Source organism: Larimichthys crocea, chromosome VIII, assembly GCF_000972845.2.
Source record: "Larimichthys crocea isolate SSNF chromosome VIII, L_crocea_2.0, whole genome shotgun sequence".
NCBI classification, from domain to species: domain Eukaryota; kingdom Metazoa; phylum Chordata; class Actinopteri; family Sciaenidae; genus Larimichthys; species Larimichthys crocea.
Window position 1 is genome coordinate 24,018,506 of NC_040018.1, and position 18,955 is coordinate 24,037,460.

The 18,955-nt window shown below is 39.8% G+C and overlaps 1 protein-coding gene across 1 annotated transcript in view; it reads left to right on the forward strand.

Moving 5' to 3' along the window:
• Window positions 1–8,800: 8,800 nt before the first annotated feature.
• akap13 (A-kinase anchoring protein 13) overlaps window positions 8,801–18,955 on the forward strand; it is a 94,846-nt gene continuing 84,691 nt past the window's right edge. The window contains exon 1 of the mRNA XM_019258375.2: window positions 8,801–9,078. The gene's annotated coding sequence lies outside the window, so the exon portion shown is untranslated. The remainder of the gene's footprint in view (window positions 9,079–18,955) is intronic.

Here is an 18,955-nt window from a genome sequence, read left to right on the forward strand (position 1 = left end):
TCAAGGACACTTAAGCAATGCAGATGCTTGTTGTCATGGAGATTTTCATCTGGGCCTTTAGAAATCTCCAAAAGTGTTCACGTTTTAGTCTCCATTCAAGCACTACACCAGGTGGTTTTATTTCACCAGTGTAATCACAGTACTGGGGTGCCATATTTGGATAATGATTGTCTATAGTTACAAGAGCTGGGATGAGCACTCCTGTCCCATACACAGAATGGCACACTGCTGCAGAAGCTGCATGTCCTGTCAAAGTGTCCTTGAGTGAGACATTGACTCGCTACTGTAGCTGCTCATCCATCCCGAGTCACACCAGATAAGCATATCTTGAAAAATGGCTCAAATATTCCTCTTCCCCTTGAAGCAGGAAGGAGGATGGTGGTTCATTTTGTTGGGTGTAGTTGAGTTCAGTGGTGATTATGGATGTGTCTGAGTGGTACCTACTGCTGATGATGGATAATCATAGCTCTCCTGCATCACACATCATTCCCGTGGTTTACATACAGAAAATATATGGACTGTGAGAGTAAAGAGGGCCGATGTCACAGACAGAACAGCAGTTACATCTGGATAATATGGTGGATTGATGCCAGCCTCTTCCAAGATGATAGTATATTATAATGTATAATATGAAAAGCTTTGAATATAGATGTATTACTTAGGCCTCAGGAGGCATTCACCAGTTTCTGTCTGCAGTTTTATATTCGGCTAAGACAACTGTATGTCATTTGTCTTTACTGGAGGTGTTTCCACTGTAATCCTACAATGTGAAAGTGAAAAGACTTGACGCATCCAAATGTGCTCGAGAAAGACACCGAATCTACAGAATGACTGCTGTGTGGTGAACTTAATACACTGGTAGAATGTAACCACTGACTACAAGGCACTTGTAGGTTACTTGAGTATTTTGAGTAAAAAATGATACATCTTCTGTCTATAAAGTGTCAAATAACTGTGAAAAATAGCACCTTAAACCTAAGGTGCCATCTTCAAACATTTCATGGTATTTTTGTTCATTTTCCTGTCAGTTCACCGACTGATCTCTTGCTCAAACTACCCAATAGTACCCAAACTAATAAAACATCTTAAATTAGCTCCACTTTGACCAGCAATGACATTAAAATATATATAATAAATGTTATTAATAAATATTTCTATTTAATATTGGCATTGTATTCTAATGCTTGATATTTTAGGTACATTTTTGTAGCTTATTATGTATTTTTAATGTTTTTAACGCAGTTATTAAGATGTGAGAGTATTTTTACATGGTGGTATTTCTTCTTTTACTCAGGTAAAACATCTAAATAATGATACCGCTTGTGGACATCATCATTACCATCTGACAAACAATGCAATAACGCAACTGTATACATCCACAGCTTCCTCTACAGCAGTGGTTTCTGACCTTTTATGGCTTACAACGCCTTAAAATGAGGTCTGTTTATGACAGCACTGCACTGGTTGCATGTGTCTACTGGTCATTATTACTTCAACCAAACAGTATTTTTCCACTCCTTGTATTATCTAACATATTTTCAGGAGTAAAATGAGGTCAAACATAACAATAAAACCTTTCACGTTTGTCTTGCTATCCCATGTGGAGGTCCCCACCCCCAGACAACCACTCACATAATGTGAGTCAGTCTGCAGTAGTACTTTGATCCAACTAACTCAAACTTTGATCTTTCATATGTTGTAACAGCTCTTCCTTTTAAACTTCTACCCCTATTAATGTTTCACAATTAAACATTTCTAATAAAATTATTTCATGGCAATCTAGTGTGGTGGTTTGTTCACTACATACAACACCATAAGAATTTGCTCACTATACAGCAAATAGTCATTACAAATTATTCATTACAGCAACCAGTCTGCCAACTCATCGACCCCTACCAGGGGGCATGGTACGGCCTGCTATGGGACATCATTATAGAGAGTAGATGTCTTGCATAGAGGCAAAGCTCTCTAATCCGAAGGCCAGATAATTCGAGTGCAAAGAGGATTAGCTCCACCCCAGCAGAGCCATTGGCTAAATTTAGCCCCCATACTCTCTGTCTTCTCCAGTCTCCATTTAACCCCACTCCCAAGCCCCGCCCTTCACTCCCTTTACCCATCTATCCAGACACACTGTCCACCAATCACACGCTGCAGTTCTTCATTACACCGTCACATTTTTGGACCTCTCCAATTGAATAATCCAGCATCTAGTCTCAACAGTGCATCCCGTTAATATTAATGACAAAGAGTGAAATCACGCACACGTGATCAAGTAAATATGTGTTATCCTGAGAGGGAAAGTTCATGTTTGGCTGCTAACATGACATGCTATTTGTCTCTGCCCTTCATCTACAGAGATTCGTCCTCTGGTGAACACATTGGGATTATAGTTGATGGTGCCTGCTAGGCCTGCCTCAGGAGGTGGAGCACACGGTTGCACAATCCCTGCAATGGTGAGCGGGATGCATCACAGAGATGTCCCATGCAATATTCCAGGAAATTATCGGTGGGGAGGGGTTCTGGTGAAAAGTGCTCCTTTTGAATTCTCTTTGTGAAGTTCCTTTGCCTCCAATCCTCCCGTTTGCTCCTAATTAAAGAGGGGAGATCTGAGCGAGTTAATCTGCTGGGCTTTAGTGAATGGAGGTGGGATGTGGAGGTGGATTGAAGGCAGCATAGGCTAGACATCCCTCTCATTTGGTTGGACTACGAGCTAGGCTAAAGTCACCTGACCTGGTCTCTGGTGTGGATGTATGAGTATGTACTTAGACAAAGACATAGGCTGGTAAACTTTGACCTAAAGTCCGGCGTTGTGAGGCAAACAGCCCCTTGTGTGGACAATATTCATCATCAGCACATTGAAGATTGTTTGATGAGAAAATGTTGTTTTACCATTCAGGACAACTGGTGGAACGCATACACATACAGTCTGTGTGACAATGACAGTGATTTGTATTGTGTTGTGTTTGGACTCCACAGAGACCGTAAATCCCAGCTGATGGGATCAACTGGAATTAAATGACCCACAGCACCACTGACACTGACATCTTGTGGACATGGCAGGGACTGAAATGTCATAGAGATCTGAACTGGGACCTTTGACTGTGTTTTTACTTTATATTTAAATAGGAACTGTGTCTGTCAACATGATAGTAAATGTCAATTTTGAGTTGTCAGAAACAATGTTTTGATCACAGGAATATTCCAACAGCTTATGGTTTATATTGGTAATATGCATTTAATAAAAGGTCTTTTTCGTTTTTGTCAATAAATGTCATAAGAAAACCAAAAACAACAATGTCTCTCTATACTTCATGACTCCCCTACCTTATCTTTGGCACACACACAAGTCTGTACTAAAGATGTAAATCCCAAATGTGTAGTTTCATTTCAAAAAGTCATTTCTCATAACAGCCAGACAACTGTAGTTTTTAACAAACGTCACTGCGACAGGAGTAAAACGTGTATTAGCTGGGAACTATTTTCACACAGAGAATAATGCACATTTGATGTTTATGTGGAACTGCCTCAAAACAAAGTTTTCATGTTTGTTGTAATAAACAAACATGTCCTGTGCAACGGTGCGCTTCATTGCTACATTTCTCTATATGGAACAGAGGAATGAGATATATCCATACTTGGCCACACAGTAACTACTTGTTAGTTGGATCAATTCATCACAGACTATCACCAGATTTATCCTCTAACAGGAGCACATACGTTGGCAGTGTTGGATGTTACCCTAACCAACGCAGCTGAATGACAGCAGCATGACTGGTATATTGTTATCTGTGCAATTATACCACACATTATCAAGATAATTCTGAGGTGTGAGTTGATGCTCTGAGACATTTTTTACACAAAGAAAATGAGGACCTGCTGTAAATTCACACATCCGGAGTCAATCTGAAACCGACAGTTACAGATAATTTGTTTGAAATACCCTGAGATTTGTTGTACTTGTAAGGTTAGCATGTAAAAAAAAACTCTGCTAAAACAAACAGTGGGTGGCAGTTAAGTGAACTGTGTTGCCAAGAAGACAGACAGCTTCAACACGGAGAAAGCTGTCAGAGATCTTTTGGATCTTCATGCTGTCTGAAGTTCTTATATTTGCCAAAATAACTATGATGATCAAAAAGTCAGGGAATCTTGTATTGTCATCTCTTTGCACATGAATGCACACAAAAAGACTTTTGGCTACAGCCTTGATACATTTCACCTAGTAACAAACAGAAAATTATCACCCGACATTGCAGTTTCCTTCAGCTCAACAACAGAGCGTTTTAGTGTCTTTTAGCAAACTGTTTTGATTTTACAGCACACAGCAGACAACGCTGACAAAGTTAGCAACTAAGCACAGTTGTCTATATTTTTTTTCTCAGCATTTAATAGTGCGATAAAAAGAAGATATTAAACATATTTTATTTTATTGATATTGGACATACACTGTAGCTCCAAATGAATGCTCTGCTAGCTGTGTAAACAGGCAACTGGAAACCTACTGGAAACAGTAGGTTAGAGGCTGCAGACATTTGTTGTACGTCTTATGTTTGGACTACAAACCGTGGGAATGCCCAAAATAGTCCAACGATACTCGTAAAAAATAATCTGTTTATTTTACAGCAATTCATTAACTTCAAATATGAAAAGAAAGTGACATCTGCTGCTGTTTATGGATGAGTGTGCACACACACACACACACACACACACACACACACACACACACACATTCATACTTGAACATGCAAACAAGAGTGTCTCATCATCGCTGATTGTGACTGGCACTGTTTCTCAGTTTATTATTCTGGACGGATTCACAGTTCACTCACCCACTGACAAAACAATCTCACCTCAGGAGATCTAATGAAGGTCATGTGATATCAAAAAAGCACCAGAACAGCTGTTAGCAGGACCTTAGCATGAGATTGTTTTTCCAACCAAGGTCAAAATTTTATTTCAACTTTTTCATGACAACTGAGCGAACTCCATTTGCTGATCAAGCTTGTGTGATTTCTTTCAAAAGCTCCAAAGCAGCTACTAAATAGACTTCGAGGTGAGGTTATTTTGCCAGGCCTTTGCTCTGAACTATGGTTTGAACCAATGACATTCAAAACATAAGTATGAAATCCAAGCTTAAACAGCACACAACTGATTGCACACTGATCAGAATCAATTCAGCTTGCAGTTTAGTTCCAAATGTTCATTTGGGTTCAAATGGTTTCAAGTGTTTCTGACTTGCTACTGTTTTGGGCTGCAAGAGTTTCCCCATTGCAGCTCCAAGTGAAGAAAAGCAACAAAATCCTCACAGCCCAGTGTGAGTGGGAAGAAATGTGGACAGTGCTGTGAAATCTAAGAAGCTTTCCGCTGGATTGTGAGACCGTTAATGCAGCACTCTGGAGGCACTTCAGCCAAATGATATGCCTCTCGCTCCTTCTCTCTCTTTCTCTCCTCCCTCCTCTTGCAGCTAGTGTGTTTTTGTCTCTCTGTCCAAGTGTTTACTCTGGCTGGCTTTTTTTTCAGCCCTATCTCTTCCATCCAAATCCTCCGACTTACAAAACCTTCTTTTATCACTGCACAAAGGCAACTATGTACTTCTTTGTGTCATGCTTGTTTCCCCGTCTCGCTCATGTTCTGGCAGTCTGCAGACTGGCCTGCTTCAACATTCCCCCCACGTCCCTCCAGTTCTCCTCCAGACTGCAATAATGTGTCTAAGTACAGCTCAGCATGGCAGTGAATGGGGACTCTTTTCAGTACCACCTGCCATTTATCTAACCCTCAGCTGGTTACAGGTGGAAGGGAGACACAAAGCCGCGAGCTCAGATGCTTGTCATGGGAAGAAGGCCCGGCTGCCTGCTGGGTCTCTTAAACAATCTTTCTGTGCTTCCATTTCACATCTGGTGATGGAAACCATGCGCTTGTAACACTGTGTGCATGTGTTTGATGAGGTGGCAGACTACAAGCTTGTTTTTCAGACAGCTGAGAGTAATACAGTGCAGCTTCTATAGGATGTGAGTACATGTCCCGCTCACAATCACAATGTCACTTATGAAAAACAAAACAAAAGATCAACTCAGGTTTAGCAATAAATATTTGCACAATTCATGGTTTCAGATGTATATGTGTAATCTAGTTATCCAATGACATAACAGATTTTTTTGTTTTATAATAATCTTTTTTGTGTCCGCAGGAAAATGAAAAAGCAATAACCATTGTTTCTCAGATGTGCAGAAATTTAATTTTAGCATACATCTAAAAATCTAACATTTATTTTATACTCCTCTATCCATCAGGCTTAATGTAAGTCTCTATGTTCTGTCTGTTACAGCTGAAGACACACCATGGCAGAATTCAGGGTATTTATTGTTCTTTTCTCTTCCTGGCAACAGGCATTTATTTAGGAAAGCCAGCAGACAGTAGTGTGATTCATCAGTAATGCTTTTGTCACAGTTATGATCCATAGCAGCAGATAAGCTGTGCTGAGAGTGGAGTTAGACAGACTCGAACGTAGGTTATGAGTTGAGAGGTAAGACGCATTTGTTCGTCTTTGACACGTCAGTTTGTTCTCACAGGTGATCAGCCAACAACTCCTCGTCGTCTCATAAACTTACTCTCTAGAGACGTCCCTCTCTTGTGCCCCAAGGACTGTTCTGACATTATTAACAGTGATGTCATCCAGAAGTGTGGCTCACATGCTCACCAGACTCAGCTGAAAACCACTGGATCTTTTTGTCTTTCACAGCCGCAAATAATAAAAGCTCTGTTCAATTCACGTCACTCAAAAGATGCAGGTCGGATGAATCTGTGCTCTAGGAAGAAATGACATTTAACACACCCTTGTTTTGTGTGTTATCCATTTCACTTATGTGATGTTATTTATAAGATGTAATGAATTGTATTGATTTCTGAAGGAAAATAATGGAAGGTGTAAGCGGCATACCTTTGTTTGGTCAGCTACAGCTAGGGAATTCATCTTCTCTGCCTTGCTGTCATGCATCCTCTTATACACAGAAACCTGATTTAAAAAAAGGTTGTTTTAAACATCACCTCTTTTATAAGTGTGTGTGCAGCAATATTATTTTTTGTCTAGCTTGAGTATGACACATTTTACACTAATGGGCTGCTGAAGGAATAGAAGTGTTTGGATGCTAAACTTGCTTAATCACAGGTAGGGAATTATTTCTAAACACAAGAAAACCATTTTAGGTAAGCACACATGCTGCATGAATTGTTTCGTTGCGAGGTGTAACAGTTCTCTGCTTTAGTTTCATGTGTGTCTTGTGATAAATAGAAATTAGTAAGCTGTAGTCTTCAATTGGGGATTCTTACAAGGCAAACATCCACAAGCAGGAGGTGGAAAAAGATGAAAAATATTTGATTTTTTTTCCTTTGAAGATCACACCATGCATCAGTTCAGTACTATTTAATAAAAAAAATATCTCGTAGCACTAGTTAAAATCTATGCTGCAAATGCCTTAAGCCAAGTGTGGGTCCCTTCTTCACACCACATCCCTGCATCAATACAATGTGTCTCTGCTTCCAGTGATCATTGTAGAAGGCCTTCTGCACCAGCAGAGGGCAGTTCAAACCACAAGAGTCGCCCCCCTGGGCCACAAAGGTGATAGCTACTGTTTGTGGTCATGGTGAGACAGCAATGAAACTTCTCCATAGATGTTTGCACCACTTGGACAGTCTAAGTTTCTGTGATTCACACTTTAATGACAGTGTGTTGTAGTTTGACCAAAAATGTATTGATATTTTATTGACCTATAGAATAAAGAAAGAAAGAAAGAAAGAAAGAAAGAAAGAAAGAAAGAAAGAAAGAAGACAGTGGACAGTGCAGTCACTATGGTATTTCATATGATATTCAGACACAGTGCTCTGAATTGTGGATTTTGTGACCTTAAACAAGTGAATGCCCTTTGGTCCTGATATAGTATTAGTAATAGTTTATAGCTCTATAGCTATATATTTTCTAGAGGATATGATATGTTATATTTTTGCTCTTTCAAAATAAATACTTAGCAATTACAGTGGTGGTGGAAACTCCTCTGGACAACACATCAAGGTGATTTTACTTCAATAAAAGTGAACATACTGTCCAGTAATACTTTATTTAAACGTATTGATTTATGGAAACGCGGTAAGATCCGTCAATCGTACAACAGTTGTTAATCACATGTTTTGTGGCTTTGAGCTTTGCCTTCAAAATAAAATCAGTTTTGAGGACACCGTTAGCTACTGTTGGGAGGTCGTTTTCAAAACACACACACACACACACACACACACACACACACACACACACACACACACACACACACACCAGCAACAACAACAACAACAACAACAACAAAAACAGCAAATAAACAATGTCATGCACCAGGTTAAAGTGTTTCTGTTCATCTGGTTTTAGTACTTTACAATGTTATAAAACAATGAATGAACATTCAGAGTAAAAAGGAAAACAACAAAACATATTTCTTTTAATAATTTCTCAGTCCAAATATATCATTGAACCCTATATCCTGCATCGTGCATGTAAAACTGGTTTCAAGTTAGCTAGCTTTTATTGTGAAAAACCCACAAAGGATGACGGTACATTCTTGGTAACTTGCATCCTGCAAGTAAGGCGCGATACTTTATTCTGAACTAATATTATACAACGTCACCTCAAGTTTCCTTTAGTTAAAACAACAACAACAACAACAATAATAATAACTGCAGGTGGTTTGTCCTCTCTCCTGACTGTAAACGCTCTTCCTCTGCTCTCAGAGTGAACTCCTCAAACAAACCTCCATGCACACGGAGCTTCTCCTGCAGACTCCTCCCATGAGTTGTCCTGGGAAACACTAACAACTGGATGAAAAGTGCAGTCAATGCTCCTGTCCGTGAACGGCCACACCGCCGCTCATCCATTTCCCTCTACAGTGCTGACTTTTTAACATTTAAAAGGACATTTCGGGCCCAGCTTCACACACACAGACACACACAGACACACACACACTGCCAGTCCGTCCATTAGAAGGATTATTATGCGTCCAAAGGCTGCTGCTGCTTCTTCACACTGAGCTTCATCTGCTTGAGGTAAGAGGAGTTACAATGTTAACTTTACACTCGTATGAATGGACTCTGGTGTTACTTCGGTTTTTTTACACTCAGGGAAACTTGTTTAATGGCTGCTGGACGCGCTGCTGGGTTTTTAACTTGTTGCTTGGTAGCCATGACATCCTCTTTTATTCAGAGGACAAAATGTGGGAACTTCTCACGTTTCTGTGAACTCAGCGACAGCCACGAAGAACTCCCCTGGAAATGTAAAACGATAGGCTGCTTGTACAAAAGCAGCCAAAGTATAATGGGCGCAACATTTAAACTGCAAGGGATTAAAATGAAGACTTACACTAGTGGAAAGCACACACACACACACAAAAAAGGTTAAACCCATCAAGGAAAATTGTTATTTAGCAGATTAAAAAGGCACTTATGAAGAAAAATCCACATAATAATTAGCAGATGACTTTAATATTAATATCCTTTTATATAGAGCTGCAACAGTTTGTCATTGAATCAATTAGTTTTATCTGTATAATTTATTTATATCGTTTTGAGTCATTCATTTTAAGAAATAAAAGTCCAAACTCTCTAATCTAAGCTTCTTAAATGTCCTTCATGACAGTAAACTGAACATCTTTGACATTTTTCTCAATTAAATGGACCAAACAGCTAATCAATTAATCGAAGAAAATGATCGACAGATGAACTGATGATGAAAATAATGCAGCTGAAAGGATCATGTGACTTTGAGTCACTACCCGATGATGAACTCATTTGGACTCGTTGAATGCTTTGCATGATTAATCTAACACAGCTCAATGTATGATATAAAATCCTTTTTATATAGCTATAGTGATGGAAAATGATGAATACATGTATTTCCCAGGCGTAACTGTCCATATTGGAATGATTACATTACCGATAACTGAGATAAGGCTTCCATTAAGCACAATAAACTGATGATAAAGTGAATGTTTGGCAACGTAGTCACACTCCAAATCTCCATGGGGCTTCATTAAGGAAGTTCAATTGCACAAGCTTTATATTTCATACTGGTGGGAGGATCAGCACACATGCAAAGGAAAACAGTAGCCTACTAATTCATTTACACTCGCTCAACCTCACCCACTTAAACATGTTCAAAGGAGCAGGCGCATAAACATGGCCGCCCTCTGGTTTCCCATGTTCAAACACACCCATATGTTTCCTCAGAAGTCACATCTTCTCCACTTCCGGGATGACTTGGACCGTATCCCACACAGTCAGTACTTGTGAAGATTCTCAGCAGCCAGTTTAAAGTCAGATACTTGAGGTCTGACATCTTTCAAGTGTCTTTCTAAACAATCTTTTGCCTCCAAATTGACACTGATCCGACAAGTGAACCCTAACCCTTACACCCACATTTACACCTACAGTCATAATATCCTTGGATCCCACACAAATGTTTCATCTTGAATGATTCTGAGTTTTAACCTGTAATCTGAGAAAACTAGCAGAACACGAGGGAAGGAGCAGCTGGAAGGATCTGAGGATCTAGAGCCTGTTTTATTACCTCCTAACTCACAGAAATGTTTCTTAATGTTCTGTCCAAGAGTGTGGATTACAAAGACTGGACACAGTTGTTCTACAGTTGTCCTCCGACGTAGTGACAAGACCCCTGTAATCACTGGCTTTGGCTCATTTCGTGACAAGCATCTGTTTCTCTCTGTGTCATCGGAGACTTCTTACAGTCAGTGTTGACTCAGTATATGTGGACTCTAGAGACTCTGGCAGCAGAGTCATCTCCCTTTTCTCTATCTCCATGTGGCTGCTTTTCACTGTGGGATCGGCCTGTAAATCAGACTTGTTGAATGTAGGTATTCACTATCCTCATATTACATTCTGCAGAGGAGGTCTAAGAAGGAAATACACCTGTTCTGACTCATTCCTGAAGATTCTCAGAAGTGTGTCTGATTTACAGCGACACTTCAAATAACTTTTGCTAATTTTTAACTTTTATGTCTTAAAAGAAATTAGCTTCACAATAAAACCGGGTTCTAAACTGGGAATTTCCGATTACAGATTCACTGATCTGCTGGCGACTGCAACAGAGCAGGTCCACTGGAGACTGTTGGCTTTCCTTGCCTTGATTATTAGCCTGTTGGAAGAGGAAAGAGTGTCCAGTGAGTCCTAGGCCCTTAGGTAGAAACACATTTTTGGGGCGTGTAATAGCAATTATCTAGCGTGGGATACGGTCTAGTGTACATGTGAAGAGTTTTGAACTGCTATCTTTTAAAACAACCCATAAATATCAGGGTCATTATGTTGTTAGAGTTTTTTTTGTATGTAAGTCTGTATTCTGAATATGAAAACAGATATAAAAGTAATAATTTCACATTTATAACTGCATGGCCTCCATTAAACTAAAGCTTATTTGTGTACACACTCTGTGTCTCTTCCAGCAAACTTCAGGCTCACTTGTGAGGCCGTCCCTGCCAGAAATATGTATTTAGCTCCAGTACAAGAGACAAATGAAAGAGGAGTTGGCCTCCCATTTAGAGTACTGTAAATTACCATGAGGATTCTTCTGGCTCCAAGCAGAACCCAGCCAATTTCTCATCTTCACAAACCCCCTAATTTAATGATGATGGAGGATATGCACAGTGTCAGCCTTGTAATTACACTGTATTTAGTGTAGAATGGAAGCATTAGAGGAAGTCTTACAGGTACTGGTTCATGATGTAGCTCTGTCTCAGGGATGGGTTTTTGTATGCCTGGGAGGGCGGCTGCTGAATTCCCTGATAATAATTCACAATAAAGCCTTGACTTAGTTTTTGTTAAGACTGGAATTGCTGGAATCCTCCCAGCACGCCAAACAGCAGCCACACTCACCGTTCCAAAACAGCAGCAATCTCTGCAGCTTGTACATGTTTTGCCCTGGAGAAGTGTCTTGTTCCTCCTGGGACTTATCAGGCAGATTTTGCTGTTAATTGATGCTCTGCCTAGGGTGCCACCTCATCTTTCTGCAAAGAAATGTTCAAAACTTTACCAGCCTGAAGTTTGTCTTCAAAAAAGATCAAGTGCAGAGAAATTTCTCATTTGACAATGTGGAGGAGGTAGATGGGATGCTTATCAAAGAGATGCCATGGAAATATCCTCCACAAGTTCCCTTTCATTGCAATAACAATGATGTGTAAATACTAGAAGTTTCCATATAGACAGAAATAAACCGCTGTGTACTGACCCGCCATGAAGCAAATGCAAAACAAACAGAATGAGGGGGGGATTGCCGGCATGGACGGGGTACAAACGAGCTGGGGTATTTACCGGCGTATACACACTGAAATCAGATTTCAGTGTGTATACAAGGGATGTTTCCTGCCTGTGAATGTAATCCTGTCACACACAATATGGATGCAAGGTGCATGTAATACCAGGTATAGAGGAGGCCGCTGAGCCTCTGTCTGCTCACTCAGGGGTTTCTGTGCTGAGCAGGGCTAAAGTTTGTACCCTTTTTGTGGACCACAAAGCAATGTGCCGCTCATACTGTGTGTATGTGTGTGTATGAGAGGGAGAGAGACTTAACAGTCCTCACATTTGGATGTCTATCTCCCATGTGTTATTTAGAATGCAGAGATGTCAACCTGGCATGACTGGAAGAGGATTTTTGTACTTTTTAAGACTTTCGCACTGATGACATTTGAGTGCCGCGTATAAGCCGATTTTCCTCAGAGACAAATTTAAAGCAAAATATGAGAAATCCAGCACGTCGTTTGACAGCTCTTACTACCCAAACACCCAGACTGCTCTGTGCTGCTGATAAGAAATATAGGCCTTTTTTCTGTCCAGTGCACAGTTCATTTTAAAAATGTTATGCCTTTATTAGATAGAGAAAGTGGAGAGAAGGAAATTGGGTAGTGAGAGAAATGCCACAAAGGTCCTCAGCCAAATTCGAACCGGAGACATTGTGGTTCATAGTTGGCGTCTAAAGCTCTAAGAGACAGAGGCACAGCAGTAAAGTACATTTTTAATGTGTTTTTAACTCAATACTGAAAAAAAGTTGAAAAGTTGAAGTGATGTAAAAGTAACAAGTACAGCTGTCAGGCAATTCAGACGAGATTAGAATTGAACTTTATTGTCATTGCACAAAGTACAAGTACTAAGACAACAAAATGCAGACCACTTTACTTACTTACTCAGCTGAAGTATGTCTTTGTACTGCGATTTCACCAGATATCTGATGCAAACGTTACACACTTTGCTCCACTCCATTCATATACGTCAGCTCAGCTTCTGAAATATTTTGTTTTGTGATAGATTCAAATATAAAAGAGCTCCAACTATGACCAGCTTCAGTTATAAAGTACTGCTTATACATTGATGTTGACTTCATAGTTAGTACTTTCACTCTTTATATGTAAGTAAGTATGTCATGCTGCTATTTGAGGCTTCATCTAAGGCTTACTTTGTTATTGGTTAACCTGCATATTTTTTCTCGATTAACAGATGCAATAGTGTCAGTTGCACATAAAACACTAAAAAAAAAGTGCTCATCACATTATCCTATTTAAAATTGCATTTTTATTTTGCCAAGAACAATCCATACAGAGGTAAGAAATGTCTTGATTTGTCCGTCCAACAGTCAAAACCCCCAGAAATATTCAATTGAAAAAAAAAAAAAAAGATTATCTTTCTGTCAGTGGATTCATTTTGAGTATTCAACTAATTGTTGCAGATAATTTTACTCTTATCTAAATAACTATGATTGCAGGAGTTTTCTCAGATTGTGTTATTGCTTCTTGTAATAGAGTAAAACTCTTTTCCACCACTAGCCTGTTGGAATCAATATATCCTTGTCTGATACCATTTCAGAAAAAAACATGAATATATGAATATCATCACCAACATATAATGAAGCCCAGAGCTCCCCTATAATTAAATGGTTGAGGCTGAGCAGCTGTTGACCACGTTGTTCCATCAACACCAAAACACTGTCATCGGCCTTGAACTTATCTCTGTATGCTGTCCTATCATAACACTCACTACAGCTGAATATTTGGTCTTGTTTGTTACAACCCTTTCTGTAAGGCAGCGGTTCTCAAGCTTCCCCTGTCATTGTTACTGAGAACTTTTTGTTGGCTTCTGAAGGAGGGCATGCCAGAAAAAGGTTGAGAACCACTGTAATAAAGCTATGTTTAGAAAGCAGAGGGAGGGCAGTTGTGGTTCCATCATTGCTGTTGCAGCAGACACCTGACCTGTGGCCTGTAGGCACCGCCTCTCCCCTCTGACATCAGAGCTTAGATCTGCCTACTGTCTGTGTTAGCACAAAGCCATATTTAGCTCAGTGTAATCAGTGTGGTGAGCGCTCACATGCCCGCTACCGAGGATACCTGCCTCATATAAACACACCTGCTCTCTCTGACGGATTTAAAATGAATTTAAGGTGCACCTCATAAAGTCTGCTCGCAGTTGTCAGCCGTCACAAATAGACTGTGGGTAAGCTTTCCATTGATGCCTTCATGCGCTGCTTTGTTGGCTGAGACAAATGCTTTAAAAGTTGCTCTGTAGTTAAGAACAATGATGCAACAAGCAGCTTTTATGTTGTAGACAAAAGCATTATTATTATTCTTATTATGTATAAAGTTTCACACTGACTTCAATGGTTTTATTCCCAGTTTTTTTTATTATATTCCCCAGGGTAATTTGACTGTGCTGCACCTACTTGTGCCTAGCAACGTCTGCTTCCGTGATAAAGCTTAATGACTTTGATAAGCACATGTGTTAACAGGCTAATGTTAAATTAAGTTGTTATTGGGCTCTGCATATGGGAAATGATATATTTTCCATCTGTACCCATATTTGCTTGAGAGTCAGTTGTTTATAAACTACATAAAACCGCTGGTTAGATTATGATGAATATGTTTTTGAAAGGACTGAATATGGAGGCTCATTTAAATAATGGAGGTTCAAATGATTTTTTTTATAATTAAACATTTGTTTAAAAATGTGAATGTGTCCACTTTGCTCACAGTTCTTTCAAGGCAGTCTGTGTGTTTCTGTTTTATTCTCCACATTATTTTTCACATTTTTTGTCAATTTAGGAATTGATATTGTCAAATTTTGTGTAACTATAAATCACTATCTACACGATGATTCATCAACAGACCACGTAATTCTTATTTTTGATGGTAGGTCAAATAGGTAACCCTAAATCATACACACTGGACCGCATTTTATGCATGATCTTTATACATAAAATGCGAAACAGCGGAGCATGATTATTACAGCATATATTTAGATCATGAGTATGATTCCTAGTTAGAGGTCCATCCATTCATTCATTTCCTATTTGGGAAATGTGAATATTTGTGGGCTGAGATGCCTGTTACATAGACTGGAAAACGTTGGGGGAAGTGAGCGACTCATGCACATCACAAACAGTTCAGTTCCCAAAACCACTGTGGTGGTCACACTTCTTTAAAACTGGTCATTTTTGAACACTTATTAGAGAAGCAGAGACTGGGTTGGCATGAGTCATCTGGTTGGAAAGACCCTGGAGAGGTCGCTAGTTTATCACTGGGTAAACACACGCTTAACACATGCATATTTGTAGACAATTTAGAGTTTCTGATTGACTAAACTAGCATGGCTTCACATAGAAGGGACCAGAGCTCAGATTCAAACCAAGGACCTTCACAGCATGTGATGATGTTCAAAGCTCTGGGGATGTACAGAGTTTAATTGTACGTGTCGCACATGAAAGCTGGTTAATTAGTTTAAATGATGTTACTTAACAATACACCTCAGCCATTACTGCAGTGGGGAAAATGTTAATCTGATCAGGCCTGCTGTGAGACTGAGGTTTGTTTTGCTCAGGATTCTCCAGGCTAAACCTCTTACCTCTCCAATGGGACTAACAGCCACTTTCCTTTTCTAAAACTGTGATGTCTCCCTTTCTATGTGTGTGTTTTACTTGCTGCTCGCTCCCTATTTTGTCTTCTTTTCAATGTCAGTTTGTCATTTTGCACACTGTGGTGAATGAGTAAGTGCAGGAAGTTGACAGTGAAATGCCATATTGATCATTTTGAGAGATTTCGCACCAGTTGTCTGCTTCTGTAAATAAGTTAAAATCCACATCGCTCACCTAGAAATCACCCATCATGTTCCTGTGAGAAATTGGATTGCCAAGTGCAGCTGAATACAAGTAGCAAAAATCTCAGTGCAGCACATTTAATCATGAAGCCATGACACACTTCAAAGTCCCTTTAAATATTAGCCCAAGCCAGTTCTTTGTAAAGCGGTCACCATACTTGAAACGCGATGACATCAGCACTCATATTTGCTTTAAATAGAAGAGTTCAACATTTTGCTATCTTGGAAAACAGCGGCAGATGTCTAGCTTGGAAACAAAACCCACCTACTAGCAGCTGTTTCCCCTTATCTTTGTGTGAAGCTAATTTAGCTGGCGAGCTTCATAAGTCCTATACAGGCATGACAGAGGTATAAATCTTCTAACCTAAATCTAAGCGAATAAGAAGATTTCCCAAAATGTTCCAATGAAATGAACTATTTCTTTAAAAATGTCTACAGAGCACTTCAAGGCTTCATGTTGTAGAATAGAGGGGGAGGAGGGGGAGCATCAAACCTGGGGAGGAGCAGTGATCAAGGCCCAGGCCCTGATTACAGGCTGGCCCCCAGTGTGCCTCACAATAAGATAATGCTATCTGGGCCCACAGGTATTTGGTTTCAGTGGAGAGGGTAATAACTGTCACCAAACACTGAGGAGACCTTTCATCCCCCGGCCTTGTGTTGTCAGCCAGCGTTTGTGTGCAGTCTCTGCACAGAGGCAGCTTTTGTGTGGCAGGGTGAGGTCACGTCACTACGACGGCCTCATATCTGTCCATAGACACAATAGCTAGGTTTGATTAAATCAAACAGCCGTGACTATCTAAATGGTAGTCAACATGGTGTGTCCAAGTTACTGTGGTGGCGTTGTTGAGAAGGTGACGTAGCCCTGACTAATTTAGCTGTGCCCCAGAAGAGCAGAGCTGATAGTGGAGCGTAAAAAGAATCACACGAGGGTTCAACACACAGCAGATGTACTTTGCTCTCGCTGGGGTTTTGTGCGACATGGAAATGCAGACAGTGTACTACATGTTGTATTGGTAGGCCAGTAACTAGTGGTTAACCAGAGAAGAAAGTACAAGAGGTTAAACAAACGTCTGAGTTAAACATCAAACCCAGCTGAGCCACACAGAGCCTTAATGTTCCCTCAGTGTTTAAGGCTATTATTGCCAATGTTGTGTACTCATTTAGGAAACTAGCCGGCCGAATTCTTCATGAAATTGACTGATATGGTCATCAAGAGTTTCAGAAGTCTTGTGTTATGAGTCAGATGTTGTTCATGTTTGGAATGAAACTTTTATTTAGACAGAAAAGGCAAACTGGTGTGTCTGCCAAAAATGTCTTGTTTGATTCTGTCTTCATTTCTACAGCAGTTTAAAAATGTAAAATTCACTTTAATGTCCACCCAGTGCCCCAGCATTTCCAAACCACATAAAAAAAGTATATAATGATAAAAGAATAAAAGATTGGGTTAAAAGTTAAGAGGATATTGGACAGTTTGATATAAACTCTGTCTCTCACCTGGCTTTAAATCAGCCTGAAAGCTCTCCCTGGCACACTTATCTGCCATTTGGTGGAGGTTTTTATCCAAAGCTTCTTACTGTGCCATGATGCATTACATCTAAAGAAAGAGTGGGCACTGAACCCCTAAACCTGGCAGTGTTTTTGAAGGATCTCAGTGCTGTTGCTCGTAATTGGAAGAGCAGCAGAAGTTACCTCTAGGTGATGTTTTATATGTTTTGTCACATGCATGCATCAGTGAAAAAAATGGGTAGAAAGAATAAGTTATCCAGGCCAGGATGTCCTTGTCCACTTTATAATCGAGGATGGACGCCTGCATAGGTGATGTACAAACTCAGTCCTGACCCTCTCTGAGACTTAAGTCCTGTCTCTGTTGTCATCATGGAGCTCTGGTGTTGGATGACACCTCAGGTCTATATTGGGCTTCTGTCCCTTTACAGGTGTCTCTATGTCCTTGACTGCAGCTTCATGAAGAAGCAGCCCCAGGTAACTGTTGTCCCCATAACACCAATCTGCATTGACATTCTTCAAGTTAATTAATGGCCAATGGGAGGTTTTTGACCTAGAAAAACTGCAGAATGAAGCTTTGAGGCGTTAAAACACTGCTGTTAAGTTGTACATTGCCATATGTACGTTGAGTTCAAATAATGTGACCTGTTTTATTTCACATATCTACATATTCTGCACTCTGTGCATCTGGGCAGCTATTAGCTTCCACTTTCTGCTTTTGTAGCTTTATCCAAGAAAGGTTTGATGAGCTCAGATGTTAAGATTTAAACGTATGAGTTGGTCAGTACAGTCAAATTATATAGTATACAGTGCTATTTGTTAATTTCTTTCTACCTCTTGCTGGCTGAAAATGTTTATGGTTGTGTGAAGGACACAAGATCAGTGATTTCACACTCAGTAACCTAAAGAAGGTGCTTTAATAAGTTTATTAAAATTCTATTATGACAAAAGCATGCTAACAAAATGTCATGCAGGTTTTTAGCCTAGTTCAGTGAGGACAATTAGTATAGATATAATGTTAAACATTGGTAGTGTGATTGTATTTCCCATTATTAATATCACTTTGTTGATAAGATAAGTAAGCAGCCATCCACTAAACTATGGTGTGATCATGACAAAAGGACAAGACAAATGCTGTAAATAGGTTCATAGATCATGGTTGTGGGGTAGAATTAGACTAACACCTTTGGCTTATTCATAAAATTAGTTTTTATATCCTGAAGCGTTTTTGGTTTAGAAATACACAAACAAAAAGCTGAAGAACCCTGACCTGCAG